General features: G+C 40.6%; 1 protein-coding gene across 3 annotated transcripts in view; it reads left to right on the plus strand.

Moving 5' to 3' along the window:
* MAGI3 (membrane associated guanylate kinase, WW and PDZ domain containing 3) overlaps positions 1-22,872 on the plus strand; it is a 57,573-nt gene that overhangs the window by 3,353 nt on the left and 31,348 nt on the right. The window lies entirely within an intron of this gene.

Genomic DNA, 22,872 nt, shown 5'->3' on the forward strand with positions numbered 1-22,872 from the left:
CACAAATGATGGACCATTTTGTTGGTTAAGAAATTTGTCCTTCCCGTTTTTGTTCTGTCTTTATTACAGAATTACACAATCAACTAGATTGGAAAAGACCATTGAGATCATCAGGTCCAACCTGTGACCTAACAGCATCTTGTCAACCAATGCCATGGCACTAAGTGCCACTTCAGTCTTTTCTTAAACACCACCTTCACCACCTCCTTGGGCAGTCAATCCAATGCCTAATCACCTGTTCTGTGAAGAAGTTCTTCTTAATGTCCAACTTGATTAGCTGAGGAGGGAGAACAAGGCCAGCGTGCCAGGGCTGAGTATCATGTCCCATGTGAGGATGGTCTCAGGGGTGTGCAGACTAGCCAGAAAACCCACAGGTCCATTATGGATAGGGATTGACACAGCATAGTCTGTGGAAGGCCAGTGTTGAGTACTCTGCCAGTGGCGCTTGGGACTGATGCTGGGATCTAAGCTGTCTAAATAAAACTTAAATTCTAGAGGAACTTTGAGATGATAACCATACCTCTGTTTATGTGTAGTTTATCATTATCATCTTGATTAGATGAGCAAAGCAGACATACAGAGAGCTAGGGCACCTTGTACAGTGGGGTATCAGTATGGATGTGCACGCAAGCTGCCAGGGGCCAGCCTCATCCTAATGAGTCCATTTATATTTTAGCCATGCTTGGATAGTGCTGGTTTTCAGCTAATTGCCTGCTTACATGCATTCAAACAATGGCTGATGTGTGCTTAAGGACCTTCCCTGTCTGGCATTACTTGGATTAGGGTATTAGCCTTGTAACTGGCCAGTGCTGCTGCAGAGTCTTGTATTTCCATTAGTGAAATAGAATGTTGTAGTCATATCCATGGTAATTGAGTGCTAAGTTCATCCTCTATAGGTACCTACTTTCCTTCCAGTACCTGAAAGGAACCTACAAGAAAGATGGATATTTTTGGAAGCACAAGTTGTGATAAGACAAAAGGGAATGGATTCAAATTGGAAGAGAGTAGGTTTGGATTAGTCATCAGGAAAAAATTCTTTATTGTGAAGCTGATGAGGCGTTGAAACAAGTTGTCCAGGCTGTCCCATCCCTGGAAGTGTTCAAGGTCAGGTTGGACAGAGATTGGAGAAATGTGGTTCTGGCGTAAAACTTTGATGGTCTTAAAGGTCCCTTCCAACCCAAACCAGTCTGTGATTCTGTGATTGCATAAAATTTATGGTTACATGCATATTCAAGGGCCCTGAGCAACCTGATCTAGGCGTGGTATCGCTGCCTGTGGTGGGAGGATTGGACCTGGATGGTCTTTAAGGTCCCTTAAAACCTAAAACCATTTAAGGATTGTGATTCTGTGGTGATTCAGAATTAGGCAGAAGGATGTTTGTATGTGCAAATGGGATTGCTAAAATAATCATCAGGACAACCCTGGGTGCCTACTTTCTTCACAGCAGTATGGTAACTAAAATACACCAAAACTAGATTGGAGACTTAAAGTAAGAAAAACTACTGGTATCTACAAGTTCCTCTTTCTGCAGGCTGAGTTGCCAGATACTATGTAGGAAGGAATGTGTTCTCCTTCCAGATTAAGGAGCTTTGATGAATACAGCTACTCTGTGTCAATTACTATCCTTTCATGGCCACTATGAGGAGGATGTGGGAGGAAATGGGCAGTCTTAGGGCTCTTCCACTTGAGAAATGTTTCCAGAGCACATAGTTTGGTTCCTTGGTTTTGGAGCGAATGCACCTTGGCTCCATTGTGTCAAAACTGATCTTTAATGAAAAATGCAGCAAGATGTAAAAGGATGAAAAGTCTTCTTCGGGTTAACTTTTTTTCAGTGCTCCTGAAGCTGTTAAACGATGATTTCCTATAGTTTTGTTTCCTACAGTTTTCTCTTCAGTTGTGGCTGGAGCTCTTCCTCCAGCTGGTGCATTTATTTTGTGTATCCAGTCAGGATTGCCTGGCCTCTGGTGAGTGTCAGTTTGTGCTTTGATTTTTATTTTTTTCCAGTGGAACACGTGGAGGACATCCCAGCTCATACTGACAGAACTGATGTGATCTTTTTCTAGTCCTTCATGCAGTTTTCAATAGGTTCAGTACACCCCAGTCCAAAGCAGATGTGTTGCTACTCCATGTGCACTCAACCATTGTCTGCAGTTTTGTGATGTGACACCTCTAAGTGCTTCAGATCTATTGCTTTATTAGAATTACTGAACATTAGTGCAGAGGATGAGAGGATTGACAGGTGGATGTACTCATACCAAACTGATTTTTTTAAGTCTGTGGCCTTACCTTCCCAAAGAGCTTTCCTGATCAAAATGTAATGGAAGCTTACAAGAAGACTACTTATTGCTGGATCCATTTTTTCACATGACTGTGATGAATCCCTAATGCCTCTGTTACCATCAGGAGTTAATGGGAATGTTATGACTTGGTTTGTGCATGGTGGAGGGTTCTTTCTCTGTTGCAGAATGAATGAAAATGGTGACAAATCCAGTGACTTGGAGCAGGATTCAGCACTTGAGACACAATATTTGAAGCCAGGTATCTGAGGTTCATTTACATTTCCTCTTGTGCTTGAGGTAGGCACAAAGCCTCCATGTGGGGGTAAACATTTGCTTGTGTAGCAATTAAGGCACAGAGGAAGGCGAGCCACACTCCCTGGCAATTTTCACAAAATTGGATGAATTCTAAAGGTGCTATGTTGAAACAGAGACCAGAGTACATACACTAGGATAATTTTGTCTCTCAGAGGACAGGCATTACCCTAATTCTGTGTTTCTGTGGAAGCTGGCAGTGGTGGAGCTCTATGATGGAAGAGAGGAATGTGTTACTCAGGAAGCCCAAGGAGCTGTGCATCCAGCTTAGGTCTCAAAGCCCTTGGTGAGTGTTGGGTAGAGGCTACAGAGTGCTGCTGTGGGAAACTGCCTTGCCTGCTTGAGAGTTAGTGGGGAGTTGACCTGTTCTGGACTGCAGAGGAAAGCTTGAGTCATTTAATCATGCTACAAAAAGCCCAGAGCGTACAAGTTTGCTGTAATGAATGGAGATATCCCAGTTTCATCAGATGATGCTGTCTTGAAAAAGAAAACGGAAGGGGAAATGCTTTCTGCTGGAGGATGTTGTCTCTCTAAAACTGTCCTATATCAGTTTGGGAGTTGCCTTGCACAAAAAGCTTGGACCTTAAATGTATGAATGCAGAGGACTATTAAGCACTATTACCACTGGGTGTTAGGATGTTCATGTACTTTATAATCATGCTTCTAATATTCCTCTTTATATAAATGTACTCTTGACCAAGACCTTAGTCCCTTTCTGTTTCACATACTTCCTTGTTTAAACTTTACTCCACTGAGTGCTGTGGTAATGATCGCACCAGCGATGCCCTCTAATGATTCTGCTCTTTCTTGGTGTGGTCATTTCAGATGATAAGGTGGCCTCATGTGGCTTTTGCAACTAATTTGTACTTTGTTCTTCCTATCAGGAGAACGGTTTTCTTCTCTGTTTCCATCCTTGATGTCTCTCAGGAGAGACCCTGTAGGATAGTGCATTTATCTGGAATTGGTGGTGGGGCAGGTGGTGCTGTCTGTGTTCTCTAAACCCATCTCTTTGGATCCCCTGTTTTAGGGGAATCAGATTTTCACCAGGACTGAACAATCGAGTACTTGTATTCCAGATATTCCTGGAAAAAACTTTTCTTGTGCGGGTAGACAGTTTCAATTGAAATTCTTTCATATATGTTTATGTTGGCTTTTTACTGAGCCCCTACCTTAGATGTCCATACCAGCAGAGATCTTGCTTAAAATCACTAAAGAGTAATTTTGCTCCTACTCTGCAATGGCAGGAGAATTTCTTTTATCTGTGAATGAAGTCAAGAATGAACTAAAGATGAACCTTTATTAGAAGTCATGATTTCAACAGCAGATTTAATCTCAATGACTTTTGTCTAGGTATGACTCTTCAGTTCTTGTCTAGATTTAATGAAATGCTAGTCAGTTGTAGGAAATGGCCATTTTTATCTCAGAAGATACAATATCCTTAATTTTTTAAAGGAAGTTTCATTTTGCTTTGATAAAGCAAAGACACTTTGAAACTAAACAGTCTTTTTGAAAACTTCCTAAAGTAAGCAAGTGATGCTCATATAACTTGTTATTCATTGTGCTCTTTTATTATTGAAGCATCTGCTTCAAGTTATTTTTCAGCTGCAAAACATAAAAGAATCTTAAAATGTGACAAGGATTGTACATTCAAATTTACAGGTGAAAAAATTATTCTAGTTTTCATTATTGCTCCGTTTGAAGATCTTTAAATTCATTCTTCTGGTTCTTGTTTTTAATTCACAATGCATCCTTTTAAGAAATATCTTGTTGTGTTCATTGGCTGTTAAATTGCTTCCTGTTTCCTGAATGGGAACAATTTTCTTCTTTGAAGCAACTGTATTCTTGAGAATACTAGATTTGAATTCAGAAAAATAGGATCTCTTTGTATTTGTGAGTAAATTACTTATGTAGTTCTGCTGAACAGAAGGTGAGAGGAAAAATGCAATAGGAAGATTCCAGACTTGTGTTGATCTGCTATGTCATCACAAAAATCAGAATTACTAGTAATTTGCCATCTCTGTTGTTAATTGGTGTTTGAATTTGTGTTAAATTGGTCTTTTTTTGGGCCCTCTGTGGGTCATGATGGAAATGGGATCTTCTCCCAGGTGCTATTTCAGCAGAAGCTGGATAACGTGGCTTCCAATCTGATCAGCATTAAAAGCCGGAGCAAGTACCTTAGGTGGTAAGGGTGGTATCTTAGGAAGGGTGTTTGTCAAGGAGACACTAAAGGCGTTAATGGTGACAAGGGGGTTGTAAAACCTTTGTAAAGCTGTCCCCAGTTGTTTAAGGTGCAGATGCAAGTAGTTACACACGGCAGTGTTCTGCCATTAGCCCAGGTGCAGCTTTCAATATGAAACACAAGCCTTTTGTTCAGACTTATATCACTGTGCTAATGCAACCTGTTAAAATAATGATTTTGTGTGGGAATGCGATTCTGTTTGCAAAGCACAGCCAGGTTGTTAGTTGTAACTCTGACAGGAAGCTTTTTAAGTGTGTTCTCATAGCTACATTTAAAAAAGCTTGCTTAAAGCTACTTTTCAATATGTATGAGTCTCAAGCCTGTAATTTTTTATGAATTGGTGATTGTTCTCAGTTGAATGCAACTTCTTCAAATTGGAAATCTCTAGTGTGTTTACTATCCATCCTGTATCGCTCTTCACTTCCTGAATAGTGTAGTTCGTATAACTTGATCCATTGTAAATTATTTTCCTGAGATACAGTTAAAAAGTGAAATAATTTAAGTTCTGAATTGTCATGTCGCTTCAGGTACTTGTAAAAGCAAAAAGTAAAGCTTGAATTGTAGTTCTGTCAGATCATGGTGCACTTGAATGGTGGTTCTTACTGCGTTCTACTTCAGTGCTGTTTCATTATTACCTTTGGTAATAAATACAATCAGCCTGGCAGCTGGTGGCTGATGAATATGGATTGAGGGTGCTATATGAATATCAGCAGTATTCTGGGTTTTGGAATCTGGAAATGCATTTTCCATCAAAATGGTAATGAAGTATTCTTTAGAAAAGGTGGTAGAGGCAATTAACAAGGTTAATGTGGTCGTGTGATTGTCTGTTAGTATTTCGCTTCTTTCATTGAGTGCATTTGGAGCTAGTGAAGATGAAATCCAGACTAGTTTGCCCTGATGAGAGCCTAACAAAATCTGACTACAACCACAGTTGTAGTAGTACAAAACTGGGTTGGTTTGGTAAGGCTGGGACTATTCAGGACTGTCTCTGGCACTGGAACCATCACTGCCCTCTCAGCAGTCTTCCAGCCAAGGTAGGAGCAGGGCACAGTGGCATAAACACCAGTGTTGTGTTTAGGTAGAAGAAACATATTAAAAATATCTCTTTCATGTTGCTGAAAGAAGAGATGAAAAAAAAAATTCTCTCTGAGGCATCTTCCTAATTACTGTTGGATACAGTGATGTAGTTTATTAAATTAAGTTGTTCGTGGAGGTACTGTTAGGCTAGAAAGTGGTTTTTTCCCTGGAGCAGTAACTTTCAGCTTCTTTATCTGAATTTTCCAGTGTCACCAGGTTTTGTGTGGCAAACTTAAGCCTGCTTGAAATCTGTCTGCTCCTCCTAAATAATTCAGTTAACACCGTGAGAATCACTTGGGGCATCTCGGTCTTCAGTGGCTTCAAGCTGGAACCCACTGCTGCAGGGTGTCTGACAGTGCTGTGGCTTCTGGCAAACGACCAAAAATATTCCCAGAAAGAAATTTAAAATATGGGGTTTAAGGTATTTGAGTAGGTGTTAGATTATTTGTAAATATGTCTGTCTTAGCCCATGAAATCAGGCAACTGGGTGAATCCAAATAATTAGTTTTAATTCTTGGTATTCTAAGAAAAAATTACCTGATTTGGTTTTATCTATAAAGAACATAGTCTTGTAAGTCATTGAGAATGAAATTCCTGTGGTGGTTAAGACTGTTAGTAAAAGTTATAACGAATTAGACAAAGCAGCAGATAGGCAACTATGTGCTTTTCTTTGTGTGGTGTTTTTCACAGAGTTAGCTTGAAGATAAGAAAAGGAAGAATGTATTAGAACGTGGTCTAGTGGAAGGTATCCCTGCCCATGGCAGGGGGTGGAGCTAGATGAGCTTTAAGGTCCCTTCTGACCCAAACATTTCCAGGATTCTCTTATGTGATCTTTAGATGACTGGGTGGTTTGCTGTCCAGTTTATTAATCCCTGTAAAAGTATTGTGTTCCTTCAGTAGTTGCTATAGTTTAGTCAAACTTTAGGAAAAAGCATGCATGGTGTTTTGGGTGTGCGCTATGGGTTCTGGACGCACAACATGTATCAGAGGAGGGATATTCAGCTTAAAACTTAGTGAGTCTGGGCAGTAAAATCACTCTCTTAAAAACTAATTGAAACACAAAGCAGAAGTGCCTGTTTTCATATAAGATTTCCTTTTCCCTACAGGAGGTTTTGGAAGATCACAGCAAAAGTGTAACTGAAGCAGAAGTGAGGGCCATGTGCTGTGTCTGGCACGTTTCTGGTGTTTGTGCAGCTGGTTTTGCCCACTAGCTTTGTCCTGCAGCTGAGTATAGAGGTGCATGTATGTAACTTACTTCTTTTGCTGACATTATTAAAAAACAAAGCATAAACCCATTGATAAATAATTTGAATTTTGTGTAAGTTGATGTGCTGATTAAGTACTTCCCTCCAAGTTATTTCTATGAAAAACCTATGAAATGTTTCTGTGATTTTAATTCTATGCATTTAAAAATTATTTTGACACAGTTTTTTTCCCAAATAGACAACAATAACACCCAAACCACTTAAACCATCTCCCTCTTTGAGATTTCATTGCTTGGAGATGCAACTTTGTTTTGGTTGTACACCAGGTTTGTCATGACCTTGTTGCAGCAAAAAGCAGCAAAGTGTGCTGGTACTATTCATTAAATGCAAGAGGATTAACATTCAGTTTATTTCCTCTAAAACCACAGAACTATCAGGAAATAACTAAGCCTTAAAGTTTTAGGTTTGTAGAAATGATTTCCTCCTAATGCGTGTACTTGGCAGGGGGGCAGTAGAGGAATTTCAGAATCCTGTTATGTAAAAGAGAGTCAGAGCCCTGGGAATTATGTTTAATGGCTTGTTTCATCCTTTATTGCTCTAAAGAATTCCTCAAAAATCAGCTGACCAAAAGTACCAGGGAAGTATTTTTACCTCTGTTGCTGCAACTATTATCTCTCAGTAATTTCACTAATCTTCTTTTCAGTGAGATTAGATTGGAAATGCTTTGGTGCAGGGAGGACTTGTTTGTGAAAATTGCTTGGTGCTGTGGGTGCCATCGAGGGAAAATACCAGTAAGTAAACAAATGTGGTGTTCCAGCGCTAAGGAATGTATTGAAAGATGTACTGCCTTGGCTTTTCTTCTAGTTGTCAGTGCTTCCTTGGAATATGACGTTTGGAATGTGAACTTCAATGAATTGTATTTGTCATATTAAAAAAATACTCATGACATAAGTTTGACAACAAAATTGCTGTGGTTTTCTTTCATAGCGAGTGTTGGTCCCTGTTTAAAAAAAAAGACAATATTTAAAAAAAAAATTGTTCTAACCCAGACTATGCTATGATGATTCTATGACTTAAGATCTGACATATTCAGATGCCACTTATGCATGTACTTTTTGTTTCACATGGCAATAATATGCCATATGTACAACTAAGGTATTTTTAAAATGTATTCCCTGCTAGATAAGGTATGAACTGTGGATGGGTGTGTGTAGCTGGGGGTTAAACCATGCAGAACAGCTGAGGTAATAGCTTGAGCTGTGTCCTCTTACACATTTTGAAAAAGGCAAGTAGTTATGTCCTTGACACACCTGGGTACTATTATTAAAGTCTATTTAGTGGTTTATTTACAGGCAGCAACAAAACAGTTTTACTCAATACAGGGCCTGAAGTATTGGTCATGTTGTGGAATTACAGACTACACAACTTGCAGGCTTTCCTCTCTGCCCTAGTTACTCACTCTAAAAAAAACTAATCCTTTGGATTTTATTTCCCTCTCTGTACAGCAGCAGTGAGTAATTACTTTTCTGTAGTGAAGGTAGAGATGCTGGAAAACTTTAATTAATGCTCATTAGGAGAAGCTGCTAGCACCTAAAGGAATTCATTAGAGGAGGCCTCTTAATGTTCATCAGAACAGCAAATAAATGCATTGAAGTGTTATTTACACTGTACTATGTGGTATATTTTTCTGTTCTGCAAAATGTTTCAGAATATGTGGGTCCTCCACAGCCAAGGATGTTTTTTAGCCTCTTTAGTGTCCAGATTCAAAATGAAGTTTAGGTTTATAGCATAAATCTCTTAAATCTCCTGTCACTTTATCAATATGGAATTGAGGAACTTAGGAGAAAAGTTACATATGTTGGCTCAGCCGTAAGGTACCACACTGGGCACGCTTCACTATGACTTAATTTGGGTGGCTGAATGGCCTTATTAATTTGAATTTTTCATGTTATCTTTCTACCATAGTAAATAGCTCGCAGGAGGTGCTTGAGAACATGGTGACAACTTGTTTTGTGCCCCAGGGCCCCTGCGTAGTGCCAACAGGAGTGAAGAAATAACATCACCTGTAAGCTGACATGCAGGTTTGGGTGTCTTGGGTTGGAAATAACCTTGAACTTTCCTCCCAGAGCAGCCCAGACAGCAGGTGAGATGCCCTGTGGCCGCAGCTCTGGTTGGCTTTTGGTGTCTCCCTCTTGGTGGGTGCTGGTCAGATCTGGTGGGTTCAGAGTCTGCCCTGAGTTCATTTAAACTCAAGTTGTGGTTTGAACCTGAAGCTACAACTTTTTCTAAATCAGAGGTATTTTTATTGTTGAAACAATGTTCTTAGCACTTTTTTTTAAACTTATTTGCACAGCTCTTCATGTCAAGCTGTTAGCTGTCTGACACTGGAGCTGGCACTTGCCTCATAAAGAAGCATTGGAAGCATTTGTGTTACTCCAGCAATTCCTATCTGAAATACTGAGAATTGGAACTCTATGGAGACTGGAAAACTCTGTTACTGTGCTGTGATTCGCATGGTTTTAATAGATTTTGACACAGTCAGATCTTACCACAAATTCCATAACAAAATACAGGCAAGACATGTGTCTGGTACGAAGCAGGAGGTTATTTACTTTCTCTGGCCTTTTCAGAGGGAGGGAACCTGAAATGAGGGAGCATGAAAACTATTGTGTAGATGAGCCCCTGTTTGAAATGTGGTGTTGGATACTGCTTAAAATGGAGTTATTTTTATCAGACATTGGCAGCTGGTCGGGGGGCAGTGGAGGATGGGATCTCTGGGGTATTCATTAACCTTTTCATCAGTCTGTATTTGTACACAAGTGCGGGTAGTGTGTCCACAGGGAAGTTGGAAAGTATTCAGAACTACCAATTGTTCTCTCAGTGAAAAGCCTACTAAAAATAGGGTATTCTTCCATTCAGGCATCAAAACCCAATCTCTTATGTGAAGTGCTGCTGTAGGAATAGTAAAAAAGCTTTTACATGAGGAAGTTCTTTCTGTGAGCTGTTTCTTACAGTGGGTGAAATGCAGCAAAAAGAAAAAGGACTGGAGTCACTTTATGCTTTATTGAATTACCTTTGGGTGGCAGGAAATTTGTTTGAAATCCTTATTTATTGCCTTTTGGCAAATAGATTTTTTTTTTTTTTTCTATTTGAACTATGTTCTTAAGAGGTCTGCTGCTCTTCCTGGTGTGGGGCGGCAAAGATGTTGGATATTAAGGAAACAGCAAAGACAGAAACAGTGTTTTCAAAAAAACATCCAGTTCTTTGACAGAACCTGGTGTTATCTAAAGATTTTGAAATTGGGACACCAGAATTGGGTGCTCACTTCAGACTGCAGTGATCTGAAAAGATTCAGCATTCGTTGTTTCTTGGCAGTCTAAGTTTTAAATGCTGAATGCAAGGCTTTTCTCAAATTCTAAATGCAAAGTGCTAGGCTTTTCTTATTTAATGAATAAGCATAGATATAAATAAAAACTGCTTTTTGAGGTAACAATGTGCATCTGGTTCAAACGCAGAAAATTTGCCTGCAACTTAGCTGGACCTCAGTGGCAAATTATGTTAAGAAGCAGAGCATATTTGGAATTTTGCTGTGCAAAGACTATTCTTAACCTGCATGCTGGACTTGCACTGTTATTTTTTAGAGTAACAAATGATGCAGTTGGCCCTCTCCAGTCAGACGCTTCTGGTACCATAAATCTTCCAGGTGCCCTGTACTGGGTGGATGAGGATGTGCTGCACACACAGCACAGCCTTGGCTTCACCTGATTGCTCTGACAGTGCCTCTGGGAAAGCCTCGTTAAGTCTCTTAATAAGAATTTAAACTGGCAGGTAAAGACAAGCTAATCTCTATTTCATCCCATGATTTATTTGAACAGCAAGATGTCTGTTTCCTTTTCTTTGCTGTTGCCGTAGATCTGCCAATGGGGACTGAACAATGAATTTGGGAATTTTAATGGATTTATTTAGTAACAATCAAGTGCTTGCTATGTAATTGCTGACTAATTCTGACTCAATATGAAGAGTAAAATTAGGAAGGGTCTTGACTACATTCCAGTCACAGTTTTGTGAAATGATTAATGTGGTTAGGACAGGTGCCTGCTGTCAGATTTGTCCAATGTAATTCTTACGCTTGTAGGTGCAGCATGGGTTTTCATCACCTAGCTGAATGTTTTATTACATTGGTCAATTGATATGTAACATATACTGGTATTCAGATAAAAATATAACCTTTTAAAACTCTTACCTTCAGGTTCATGTGTGTCCTGGAAGTGAGGAGAAAAGGGACTGTTTTAAAAAGAGCCATCTACTGAGGGTAACAAACTCTGTGCTCTAGTGATCATGGAGCATTTCAGATTGAATACTGCAGATCCTGTATGGTCAGACAAGGATGATAGTAAAGGAATGATGCAATAAATACAGGAACAAGTTCTGTGCTGTTAATTCCTGTTGGGTTGCACAGCCATAGCTGCCGTCTGGTTAATTGTGAATTGCGAACAGAAATTGGAATTAGCTTTGCCTTCAAAGCTGTCTCTTTATTTGAAGTGCTTTCTTTCAAGGATTCCATTTCTGTGTCAGTCTTTAATTTAGTGAGCTCTCTAAGCAAATATAAATGACTCCAGCCTTTGGAAACAGCTGCATACAGATGCTGATTGGCGAGTTTCCCTAGTGGAATGCACTGCACTCTGAATGCATTGAAACTTCTGTTATTGTAACTGAGGACTCTTTCTGTCTCATGACCTAGACAGCATTATTATTTTGCTTACAACATTCACCTTGTGCCAAACATGGCTGTGCAAACATTAAGTTATAGAATTGCAGAATTGTTAAGGTTGGAAAAGACCATTAAGGTCACCAAGTCCAGCCATCAACCAGGACAAAACCATGTCCTCAATCAATATGTTTTTTAAAAACCTCCAGGGATGGTGATTCCAGCAGTTCCCTGGGCATTCTTAATTGAAATAACGCAACTGGTGCAAGTTAATCACTGAATTTAATGGCATATCAGTTGTTGCAGATGTCTGCTGGGGAGCAGTTGTTTGCTGCCCTGTTCTCTAGACTTTGATTCTTGTTCACTGCTGAAATGTTTTTTTTTTTTTGTCATTTATTGTACTTGGAGAATGGCTAGTAGGTAGCTTTGAAGCTGGCCAAAGTGACTGTGCCCTGACTACAGCCGTGGCCCTATAGGATTTTCTAAAATCAGATGGTTTCGGTTTTTGAATTGTGTTTGTACATGGCTTGTGCTGGAAATCATAGCATAAAAATGAAGTTACTGTGGATTTGTTGCCTGTGTTCTTTTTCTCTGCCTTGAGTAGTTCTAGTTTATTGTATAGAGTAGTGGAAGAAGTTTGCTCTGTAGTTACAGATAATTGGAAATACAGCTGTGGTGTTCCCCATGTGGAATGACCTCTCCATAGGTGAGAAAGTACTGACACATGCCAGCTAGAACTGAATCCATTGTACAACTGACCACTGAAGAGCAAGTCTTCTTTTAATGTTCAGTAAATTCCGATTATGAAAATCAAATTTATCCTTTTAATGAATAGGTTATTTGCCCATTTTTAATGTGTCAATCTCTTAAATGCAGGTGGTCCGAACACTTTATTGCAGAAGTATTTCTTGGAAAGAGATCATCATATTGCTGTTATATTGGAGTGGTTGTGTGCATGGCCAGGAGTTGGACTTCACAATCTTGTTGGTTGCTTCCAGCTCAGGATATTCTATGATTCTGTGATTTGGTTATTAATATGAAGGTGTATGTTTTAATAGCTGTTGGTTACCAGCTTCTTTTTCCACATACTGACATCTTCCGTTGAGACACTTCTGTTGCTAACTACAGATAGATAAGGAAAAGAAATGCTGAGAAACAGATGTTGCAAGACCAAGTACCCAGCTGTGTGCTAACAAAATGAATGTCATGGTGATTAGTTAACAATTCTTTGGCAGGCAGAGGCATATGTAAAACAGTAAACACAGCATGCGGAAATAATAATATTAATTTAGGAAAAAAAAAAAAAAAGGAAATTTCTGAACATTAAACATTGGCAGCATCAGTTCAACCACCTGTCTTCCTGAAGAGCTGACTGTATTTTGGTAAGTCACACCAAGGTCAGCCAAGCTGATTTTAGAACTGGTTTTAGTCATATTTTCCTGCAAACTGGTGATGGGGAAGTCCATGGGTTTTTCAGGTTAAATGCTGCATCAGTAATGAGAAGAAGTCTGTCACCGTCAGCTGTCTGGGTTTGTTAGAAATTCCAATGACTGTGCCAAATAGTGAGGTTGAGCACCTCTGGCAGCTCTTTGAACAAGCCATGGCTGTCAGTAGAATCCTGCACCACTCCCAGACATGCTTTGGAGCTCATCAGTCAGCACCTCTGGTGTATTTGTGCCAGGTTGGCTGCTGTGACCTGTGTTCCTGCAGGAAAGGGCTGTGATAGGATGTGCCAGCACTGCCTGGGCAAGTCCAGCATGCTTGTACTTCACTAGAAAGCAGCTGTATCTCAGCAACTGAGCAATTCCTCTATTGCTGGCATCCAGCTCCTCACTTGTATACTCCTTGGAGAAAGCACTCTTTCATAGTTAATTGAAAATCCTGGGTTCCATAACTAAAAAGTCTTATTAAATGAATAGTGATGAAATAATAGGCTATCTTGTGCAAGCAGAAAGAGAAATTCCTTTACTTTTTAATATTATGTGATGATTAACTGAATATGTAGGGAAATGGTTCTTCTTTTACTTGATTACTTCAACAACCGCCTGTGATAAAGATTGTAAACAGAGGCTTCCCTGGAAAATTGGGTTATAATAGAATTGGAGTTCATGCAGTGACACCAGAGGGATTCATGGATGTGATAGATCAGCATGGATCAGTGTCTCTGCTCTTTGTGGGATGCTGTGCTGCACACTGGTGTGTCCCTGGCCCTTGGGTGTTGCAGCACACTGAGTAAAGCATCCCTCGGTGTAGAATTGCCGTGTGAACTGTGTGAGTCAGGCACTGACATTAGTCATGGTTGGTACACATCTGGACTTCCAGTGATTTCACTGACTGCCTGTGTTGTGCAGTGAGCACTGTGGGGGATTGTTTTCCAATTAAAGTGTGAGATGTCTCTAATCAACACTGCTGTGACACAGCACTTCTATGGGTTTGATCAGAGGAGTGCTGCCCTGGCATGTAGATCTTGGTGATTCCAGGTTCCTGAGAGTCCTGCAGAGTGTGGTGAGTCACAGCAGTGCAATCTGCAGCCTTAAGCATCAGCTGTCCCTTGGGAATGCTGCAGCCCATCCTGCAGCAGTGCTGGGATTTCCCAGGCTCCTTGAAAAGCCGTTTGCAGGAAGCTCTAATTCCTTCATAAAGGTTGCATAATGACTCGTTTGTCAGAGCAGGAATTGCTCCTTTACCCTTGTGCTCAGGGGGGCTCTGTGGTGGTGGGACCTTGGGGAGGGGAGATCTCATGGGAAAGTGGCATTGAGAAGCCACTAAAATGCCCTTGGGTGACATTCCTGTATGGAAATGATATGATATGATATGATATAATATAATATAATATAATATAATATAATATAATATAATATAATATAATATAATATAATATAATATAATATAATATAATATAATATAATTATTGTAATTATATTATATATAATTATATATAATTATATTATAATATAATAATATAATATAATAAAGAGGTGTTATACTTGCAGGCAGTGCAAAGCAGCTATCTTCAGAATGAGGCTGGTATTTAAAAGCCCAATTTGCTGTTGTGTAAGTTAGTTATAGGTCCAGCTATGACAGTCCACCCACTGCTGCTCCGTGACACAGCTAGAGGACACCTCTGCTGGGAACATTTTCTGTTTTCCATGGTGGATGGTCACCCCACAGGTTTGTCTGCTCAAAGGACAACAGGCATGCAGCATCTTTGTCAATAGTGTTTTCATCAGACTCCTGCCCTGCCAAACTCCATACTGAAATAGGTTAGTGGGCCTAGACATTATGCAGAGTGTAATTGCATATCTTGATTCCTATGGAAAGTAGGCTAAAAATAAACCTGTCTGTGATTTGCGTAAATTCTATTCTAATCTGAATACTCAAAAAAGGTCTTGACATGTGAACATGTACCCTTCTGCTGGGAAAGCAGTGCCAAGTCCCAAGTAGATTAAATGGCTTGTGTAACAGAGCAGCTGCAAGGACATTTTTCTCTGGGGGTGTTATTGAAGTGTGTCGTTCTGTATAGCTGCACGCTGCTTAAGCAATGCGATACGGTATGTTAGACACACGTCACATCTGAAACATGCTGCACTCTCTGGACAGACAGAAGGATTGGCAGTTTCTGCCAAGCACTATGACAGGTTAACCTGCACAGGTGTGCTGTGTGCGGTCCCTTGTTGCACTGTGACATGGAGTAATATTAAACGTCAGTAAGTTTGAATTTGCACATAAGCTGGAGATTTCCAAAGGGAAGCATTAATATTAGAACAGTCAGGGGACTCAAGTAACATTTTGTTCAGTTGGATATGTTAATTGTGCTTTCCAGACCAAATGGGTTTGTTTGCTGTCTCAGTAAAGCATTTTCTGTAGTGTGAATAAATTAAAACCTCACATTGTAAATTTAAGGGAATGAGTGGAAGATTATTTATAAATTGGGAAAAACAAGCCATAGTTAGCCCTAGGAAAATCATCTCCATTGTCCAGATTACTTGTCTTCGTTTTGGTGCTCCACTTTTCAATTAAGAGCAGACTAAATGATTTATGTATTACTGTAACCTGTGGCAGCTACAGAGGACTACTATTTCATGGCTGTAGCTTCACAGTGCAAGTGTTGCAGCAACAGATACTACTTACCCAGAGTAGCCTCTGTAGTGTATTGAGCTGCACAATGATTAAAACTCAGCGAGGCCTTGAGTGCATAGTTAAGGAGTTTTAATAAAGTGCTATTGTTAAAACAATTTTATATTTTAATTTTTTTTACTTGTCTTTGTATTACAAGTTCTGATTGTTGCTTTGACCTTTTAGAGTGTTGTAACATCCTTTTAACATGTTTGAACCCATTGGTGTGTTGCTGTACCAGCTCTATCACTTGCATGGTGGTCTGAGTAGATCATGATCAGGAAATGGCCTCAAGTTACACTGAGGCCAGGGTTTATACTAGATGTTGGGACATTTTTTTCCATGGGAAGGGTTGTAAAGCTTTGGAACAGGCTGCCCAGGGAAGTGGTGGAGTCACTATCCCTGAAAGCATTCCAAGAAACATATGGATGTGGTACTTCAGGACATGGTTTAGTGGTGAACACAGTGGGTGCTGGTTGATGGTTGGACTTGATGACCTTAGAGTTCTTTTCCAACCTTAACAATTCCATGTTCTGTTCTGTTCAGTGTGTTTGATTCATCTGCTGTTGTGGTGTCAAAAGCCTGTTTCCTTTTGTGCTTTACGTCCCTTTGTCACTTTGAGAGTCATAATTAGATCTTGTGAATCACATTTGGTTTTTGTGAGATGTTTCAACCTCCCAGGCTGGGCTCAGGGATTTTTCCATGCATCCCTGTAAATCCTTTTCTCTGTCTCAAACCTGACAGTGGCAGAGGCTCACAGGGTGCAGTTTATCTGGATCCTTGTACTTTACCATCCCTGTCAATGCATCTGACTTGAAATGGAAATCATGGGCCAGTTTACCCCATTTTTGAAAATACAGCAAATCTTTATAAATAGGCAAAATGTTGTTAATCTGTTCAGTGTTTTTTCACTTCTTGAGAAAATATCAAATTAAGGGGAAGTCTCCATATATAATAAAAAAGGTCAAGCTTCCCTTGTGTAAAGTTATTTTGAATTTTTCTTTTTCCCCACTATAAGTTGAAGGAAATGGTTATGTGTGCATTTTATTTGAAGCCCATTCATTATTTTAAATTACTTGAGTTCTGTGTATATCTCCTTCAGCGTCTGATCTTCAATCAAAAACAGCTGCACAGACTTTTCAGCCTTGCTGTTCTCCCATTTAATAATAGAACATTAAAATACTTGGCATTATCAGAGTAAACCCTGGTCACTGGTAATTCTCCTAACTGTATTCCCATAGTTAATGGATTTTTGTGTGCATGCGATGTATTACTGTAATCATATCTGAAACTGGTGTGTGTGAAGCTGGAGTCTGAAAGTTTTAACTACTTAACTCAAAAGAATTTTCATTTAAAAATCTTTAAGGTTGTAGGCAATTCATTAGGCTATGCAGGTTTTTTTTACTGCCTGTGCAGGGCATAAAACCAACTTTAAATGCTGCCTTTCTGTGGAAGTCATGCATTGGCTGAGAATGTCTACAGATGCAACAAGATACAGAGAAGGAAAGTGGAGACCTGTGCTGGAGCCGTGTAATTGAGTAGTATTGCTACCCTACATACGGGTTTCCGAATGCAGCTGATCTCAATTTCCTACTTTTTCCTTAGTTCCAAAGTGGTGCGTGACCCCGCCCTGCCATGTGCTGGCTGGGGATGCCCTGCGGAGGCATGGCCATGTCCCAGGAGCAGATGGAAGGGAAGGGGCTGGCATCTGCCCAGAGCTCTGCTGATGCTCTCCCTGCTCAGAATGTGTTTTGGCATGTGAGCTGAGTGCTTGTGCATTTAGGTGGTTTAAAAAAAAAGCTGTTTGTTGCTGGTTGTTCTTAGACCAGAGCTGCCCTCTGTGGGTGCAGGAGAGTGTCCCCCCACCCTGCCCATGCATACGCTGGAGCAGGCAGGGAAATGAGCTCAGGGTAGGTGGCAAAAGGTTAACAACCTCTTGATTTCACAGTGCTGGATCACAAAATCCCAGAATGGTTCAGTTTGAAAGAGACCTTAAGGATTGTCTCATTACATAGGCAGGGAAACCTTCCACTAGACCAGGTTTCTCCGTGCCCAGTCTAACCCAGCCTTGAACACTTTCAGCCACAGCTTCTCTGAAGAACCCGTGCTAAGGCCTCAGCAACGTCATGGGGAGGAATTCCTTCCCTCTGGCTGTGGGAAGCCATTGGCCCTTGTCCTGCAGTTCAGGCTTATTCTTCATTTCCAAGCTTCTGTGGTTCTGGTACATCTGTGAACAATACCAAGTGTTAACTGGGTACCAAGTGTTATTTTCCTACACTGCCCGAATGGCACTGGCAGCTCTAGCTAGATTTTTTTTTTTCATGGCAGATAGGAACCCACCCATAGATACTCACACTCTAGAGCCTTCTGTTACAGGTGACTTTTTCTATACAGACAGAACTAAAATCCAGGAGGATTGCGTCCAAGCTCCCACTGTTTACATTTGATATGTTGTCCCTCTCAGCTCCAAGTATATTTTGGAATGAACAACGTGTGATTTGCCACTCCTTCTTGTGTTTCTCAAATACGTTTTGGTGACATGCCTTTGAAAGGATATTTCAGTTATCTTTAGAACTTGAAATGCTTTAATGATGAAATTTCGTGAGCAAACACAATTATATTAGTTTTCCACTGGTTTACTTACAGTGGCCAGGTTTATTGGGAGAATCTTTCCAACCCTGTAGGATTTCCAGGAAACAGCACAGAATCCTGAGATATTCAAGAATGTGGAATGAGAAGCTTTGTCTCTCTGAATTGGTCACCACCTCAACTGAGGATCTGAAGGCATCCTGTGAAGGCTGGTGTTGAACACCTCTTAGTTTTTAGTAATGAGTAATCTAAATCTGGAGGCTTAAAAAGTCAAAATTCATAGTTATTTGTGGTTGTGGAGTCGATTTTCTTGCTGGCAAAAGTAAGAAAATCCCCAAAGTCAACTGGGATGTACATTCTGTAATGGAGTTTGTGGTTACTTTATTTCCTTAATCTGGATAAACAGGTTTTCATTTCTTTCACTAGTACTGTAAACGCCCTGTCAGTATTTTGAGCAGTCTGGTAAATGATTTATTAATACTGTAATGCTTATCTCTACCATAATTTCTGTAAGTTAGGCAATATTACCAGGAATTTATTGGATGGTATATAGCAAACTATGACTAAACAAGCCTTTTGGTATAATCCTGTCTTATATTTCTCAGCTTTTGGGTAGTAAATGAGTTTGTTTTAATGGATTATTGTGGCTGTGAAGAGCCTTGAAATGTAATGCTTCACCTGACAAGGAACTTGCCTACATTTTGAAGAAGCTGCAGTTTTTCAGGGAATGAGCAGAAGTTATTCTGAGTCCATAATGGGGCCAAGATCTCTTTTCCCACATAGGTCACTGGTTCAGGCATGGTTGTCACCTCACCTCCCAAAGTGGCCTGGATGTTCTTTTGGGAGGGAACTTGTCTCTTCCACTGGCTGAGTCCCAACTCGGGTTCCTACCTTCATTACCTGGAAGGGAGACAGGGAGGTGTTGAGTGTGAACATGCCATGGAGCCCTTGGTGGCCTGGGACACAAGCTGCCCGGCATTGCTGCTAGTCTCAGCCTTTCTCCTCAAAAATCCCAGGACTGTGGGCCCCCTTCCCTGAGGAAAAAGCAGGCTTCTGCCCAGGAGTCCATCTATGCTTCTAACCCACAAAATGGGGAAGCACCTGCTGACTGGGTTGGACATTCTCAAAATGATCTAGTCTCTTTTCTGTATTAGTTGTAATAATTTGAACCTTGCACCTTCTCCTTGTGTTGAGAACATAGGTGTGTATTTGCCAGGTCACAGTGAAATACTTTCAGGTGAAGGATGGCAGGTACTTATGGCTGCGTCACCACTGGATCTTTCCAACCTCTCTGCATTTCATAAATGCAGTGATTCTCTTGCATGCTTGGAAGTCATTCATTGTCCTCAGTGAATGAACGTGTTCGGATCTGGAACTTATGTGAAATCATCGTATGTTAGTAGTTGTTGGGGAATATTATAAAGCTAATGTGTTACACAGTGATTCTAGCTTGTGTTTCCTAGCACTGCATCCCTGATTTGTGGAGCTGAACGTTTCTTTAAATGGTTTTTGATCACATCAAAAATCACTTAATCTTAGTGGGTGTATTGACAGCCCAGTTTAATTAAACAGTAGCTGTTTTCCACTTGATGAGCCCTGAGAATTCCTATTTTAGTTAGACTGTGAGTGAAATCATGGAGCTGCTTTATAGCTCTCAACGTATGTTTCACTGGAATTTTCATAGTCAATGGCCTATGGCAGCCACAGTTTATGTAACACATCATACAGCTGAGCGGAGCCCTTGGATACTCTGGGATTCTGTTCACAGTGTGGAATTCCAAATGTACCAGATGATACTCTGGTTACATTTCTTCTCTGCTATGTTCTGAGTGAGAAAACAAAATTGCATCTCAGTATGTAATATCTCCAATTTTCACTCTGTGCTGTTCAAACTCCCCTGGGGAGGGGAGTGAGGAGACTTGGGGGGTGGAATTAAGGGGATCAGCAGGAGGTGGCAGCAGATCACTGCGGGCTGGGCCAGGAGAGCTCCCTCCTGCCCGGTCCTTGAACTGTGGGGGCTGTGTTTTGGTGGATGAGAGGCTGGGTGTGCCCTGGCTACATGCACTGGGACCCAGAAACCAACCCTAGCCCCAGCCCCCTTTTGTCCCCTTAATTTGTCTCCCTAATTCACAATGCTGTGTTTTGCTGCACTGGAACTTGGGCCTTTTTTTTTTTTTTCTGCAGTCACTTAATTCTCCTCCCCCAACTCCAGTGGGCATATCCTCATCTGATCAGTCCTTTTTGGTTAATTTAAATTAAAACTGAAAACAAGAGGCCTGTGCCTGTTCATCTGGCAGAACCTGAGTGGTATAAAGTATATTATTCCTCTTGACTGGTCCCTGTGTTGCTGGCGTCATCCTTTAGAAGCAGCTCAGCAGCACAGCAAACACCAACCCAACATTTATCAGGTCATTTTGGAGAGGCTGATACATGAGGTTTTCCTAAAAGCCTGTGTGAAAAAATGTAAAAGAAGCATGCTCAGCTCCTGGTGGGAAAATAATCTGACTTTTGCCAGAGGTTGCCTAAAGCATCCTTACAATTGCTTTATTTTTCTGCTTTCTAATGCACACCATTCTCTCTGTGAATTTCTGTAACTTTTCCTCTGCCCGCTATTTTGTTTGACTTTTTTCTGTTTTTGCCAGGCAATCCTGTCAGTCTTCAATTCAGTCATCTTGGTCTCACAATATAGTGTAGTCTCTAAACTTTTAATATAAAGATTAATCCCTCAACATTGGTGTATCCTTAGTAGCAGCCTTGCCTTTACTTTGTCTTTAAACTGATTTGATATTTATTGAAAAGGGTTTATAAGCTTTTAAAATTTTAGACATAAAGAGGGAAAGATCAGTGAGTAAATAAAGTCTGTAGTTCTACATCCAGAACAGATTCTCACATATTGACTGGTTTTTCCAATGTGCAGTACTCTGAAAGTAGCCGATGAACAGATCCATCTGCCTCAGTGAAATATAAGTGTATTGATCTGCCTAAGAGAAATATGCTGGGATTGCTGAAGTGCATATCTGGCTTTGACAAGGAGATGGATGGACCATTTTAGCAGCAAAACATTTTTTTTAATGTTGAGGAACTATCTTATCTGCAAAGAATAAAGTAATTTGTAGTAACAACAGGAAAATACTTTTCTTGCTGGAGATTACCCCATTTGTTTCCATATTCCACGATGTGTTGTGCTCCTTATGCTGCAGGAAGCAAATCCAAAATTTTATGAGGAACAGTTCATGCTGGTGAAATAGGGAATTGAGGTGGGGACTGTGGAGTTGTAGTGCGTTCCTGGGAAGGGGTTGGTTGGAGAACTGCATTAGTGGGAATTGCTGTTCCTTGTGTAATTGCTGGACAGCCACAAGGACAATGCTGAGGTGTTGTCCTAATACTGCAAAATGCCTTTTATGTGTTTGGAAGTAATTTTTAAATAAATGATGGTGTTCAAGGGGATGAGAAGTTGATTTCATTTGGAGCTCAGGACTTGTGTTCAGCACAGGATGTGCTGCTTGTTCAGAGGGTGCGCTGGGCTTATTCTCTCCTTGCATGAGGGTTTAAGGTGATTTTGTAATCTGTGGACATCACTGACCTCTCTGAAGGGCTGATAGATGATCTTAGTTCTATTTTGAAATACTCATCGTGACATGATTTTGTTTGTAGGGAAGAGGGTGCAGGTTGAAATTCAGCTTGATGTTGGTGAGTGGTGGTTGCTGAGGGTATGTTTGAGAGTTGAGAACAAGATGTGGAATGCCTTCACTTTGGCTAAAAGGGAAGGGAAAGTATAAACTTGCCACAACCAAAACACGCAACCAGCTTTGCAGAAGTGACACATGGTTGGGAAAACTTGGTTAGTGGTGGGAGGATTTTGATGGTTTGGATTTTTTCCAAATTTTACATGTATGTAGGTACGGTAATTGGTTGAAGACGTAGGTGAATGGGCCTTGTATGAGGACTGCTGTGGGGTCTGTGATCTGTTTGAGGTGGTCTCCTCGACAACCTTGAGCTCATAGGCTTCAAAGGCTCCCGTCAGAAATGCTTCTGGGGCAGGTTTAGGCGTTTCATAACCTGTTGGTGATGTAATTTTACAGGAGCAGTTGTCTGTTCCAGCCTTTTTCCCTGCTGTTGTGCTACACCAGCATCCATCTGCTGCTGCCCATCTCCTTCTCTAGGTTTGGAGACAAAGGTTGAGCTTTTTCCCTGAAGCCCTGAGCGTTCTGCTGTAGTGCGTAACTTAAATTTACCAAGGTCACTGAACCCTATTTACTGTGTTTTCTGGGAGGCTGACAGGGTACAAAAGATTGGTTTGTACCCTCCTGTCTGAAGGATGAGGCAGTAATACAAGAGCTCAGTTAT

Source organism: Zonotrichia albicollis, chromosome 28, assembly GCF_047830755.1.
Source record: "Zonotrichia albicollis isolate bZonAlb1 chromosome 28, bZonAlb1.hap1, whole genome shotgun sequence".
In the NCBI taxonomy this organism is placed as follows: domain Eukaryota; kingdom Metazoa; phylum Chordata; class Aves; order Passeriformes; family Passerellidae; genus Zonotrichia; species Zonotrichia albicollis.